Source organism: Acipenser ruthenus, chromosome 35 (genome assembly GCF_902713425.1).
Source record: "Acipenser ruthenus chromosome 35, fAciRut3.2 maternal haplotype, whole genome shotgun sequence".
NCBI lineage: Eukaryota > Metazoa > Chordata > Actinopteri > Acipenseriformes > Acipenseridae > Acipenser > Acipenser ruthenus.
The window spans coordinates 11,328,581-11,331,161 of record NC_081223.1 but is presented as its reverse complement, the minus strand read 5'-3'; positions in this window follow the sequence as shown (position 1 = coordinate 11,331,161).

Sequence of the window (2,581 nt, the reverse complement as noted above, 5' to 3'; positions counted from 1 at the left end):
ATTTTGTCGCTGTGTCACCGACAAAAAAACTCCTTTCTACAGGGGAAAAAAATATACCCTTTTAAAAATCATTTCAGACCATTTGTTTGCTCCTGTTTTTCAACAAGCTTATGAACTGCTGAGACAGAGAGAAAGGGAGGCTCTTCTTCTCTCTGAACAGCCTCCCTCTGCTCTGAGAAAGAGAAAGAGAAAGGGAGGCTCTTATACTCTCTGAACAGCCTCCCTCTGCTCTGTGCTGGCGGAGCAGAGAAAGAGAAAGGGAGGCTCTTATACTCTCTGAACAGCCTCCCTCTGCTCTGTGCTGGTGGAGCAGAGAAAGAGAAAGAGAAAGAAAGGCTCTTATACTCTCTGAACAGCCTCCCTCTGCTCTGAGAAAGAGAAAGAGAAAGGGAGGCTCTTATACTCTCTGAACAGCCTCCCTCTGCTCTGTGCCGGTGGAGCAGAGAAAGAGAAAGGGAGGCTCTTCTACTCTGTGAACAGCCTCCCTCTGCTCTGTGCTGGTGGAGCAGAGAAAGAGACAGAGAGGCTCTTATACTCTCTGAACAGCCTCCCTCTGCTCAGGGATATTTAACAAAGAAATAATGTTTCAGATACTTTAGCTTGGTTTAATGCACCACACACACACACACACATGGGCAGCAGAAAATGCCTTCAAAGAATCTAGTGAGAAGATCTTTCATTCTCTGGAACATTAAGCTTCAATCAAGCTAAGCGGATTTGAAAATTGTTTTTTTTTGTTTTTTAATTATCGGCTGTGAAGATTATGGGCAGATTTGTTTTGTTTTTTCTAACGATGGCTTTGTGCACGCAAGTTTTTTATTTTTTTTTAAGGGTTTTTACAAAAACAGTTACATGTTATCATGCAGTTACGTCAACGGATGACCTAGTAACTGAGAAACGATCAGAGCTATGTGATGAATTTGGCTGCGCCTGTTTTTGTTGAATTGCAGTTCAAACGTGTTTTTATCATCGCCTGTCCTCTGACCTCACATCAGAAGAAAACGAAATGTCCGCGGAATGAAAACGCTGTGAAACATGGAGATTGGAAGTCTTGAAAAATGCGCCGTCACCCGCCAAACGTGGGAAAAAAAACCCATTCACGTAAACAAACCCGTTTCTGACGGGCTGTGAAAAAAAAAGACCTCTGGACTCTGGAAGAGACCAACCAAATAATATTCATGATTACCACACTGCTTGAGAACTGTGAGGGAGTGGAAAAAGCCTGAGGCTCATCTGTAAACAGAAAGGTCGTGGATCTTATCCTGAAGGAAGGAGGGACAGTATTTTTGTCTCCAGACCTAATGCGCTGCCCTTGATTCACAGCAGCTCCCAGATATGCTTCAGGTTCCCCTCTGCTTGTGGATCAGGGAGGTTTGTGTCTCATTGCTGGTGTTGGGAGCTGCATGCTCACCTTCGCCTCATCGTGTTTTAACATCATCTTCAGGTTTGAACCATACCAGCGGCGGGGAGACTAATCTGAGGAGCCTGGACACTGCTGTTAGGAGAGCTGTTTTTTTTGGCGTTTGGGATGTAACAAAAAATAATCATTTTCCTAGTCATAGGTGTCGCATCTGAAAATTATTATTTAGTCATTTAGTGGACGCTTTTATCCAAAACGACTTACAGAGACTAGGGGGGTGAACTATGCATCATCAACAACTGCTGCTGCTGCTGCAGAGTCACTTCCAATAGGACCTCGTTTGTTTTACGTCTCATCTGAAGGACGGAGCGCAAGGAGGTGAAGTGACTTGCTCAGGGTCACACACACACACACACGCACACACACACACACACACACACACAGGGAGTCAGTGGCTGAGCCGGGATTTGAACCTCCTGGTATCAAGCCCCCTTTTCTTTAACCACTGGACCCCCAAGCCTCCTATTAGCCTGGGCAAGTAGTCCGGTGGTAGTTTTATGATGATTGCAACTCCACGAGTTGTCCAGGTCATGCTTATCCATCTGCAAGCCCTGTTGGTTGTTCTCTGAGACTTGTTCTTTTGTACTGCGCAGGTTCAGAGGTCTGTGGGAACTCGTGGTTACAAGCGCTCTGTAAAGCCCTGAGGTCACGCTTTCCTCTCTCCAGATCCCTGAGCACAAAAAGGACATTCAAGATGCCTTCGCTGAAATCTTGGCAGAGTTTATTTCAATAATCAAGTCACATGTGTTCGTGCATAATAGAGGCTGAACTGCTCCCTCACCCCCGTAAGAGAAAGGGTGCTCCCTCCAGTCCAGGCCAGGTTTGAGGCATGGAGACTGAACTGCTCCCTCCCTCCTTCACCTCCCCTAAGAGAAAGGGTGCTCCCTCCAGTCCAGGGCAGGCTTGAGGCACAGAGACTGAACTGCTCCCTCCCTCCCTCCCTCACCCCCCTAAGAGAAAGGGTCCTCCCTCCAGTCCAGGGCAGGCTTGAGGCACAGAGACTGAACTGCTCCCTCCCTCCCTCCCTCACCCCCCTAAGAGAAAGGGTGCTCCCTCCAGTCCAGGCCAGGCTTGAGGCACGGAGACTGAACTGCTCCCTCCCTCCCTCCTTCACCTCCCCTAAGAGAAAGGGTGCTCCCTCCAGTCCAGGGCAGGCTTGAG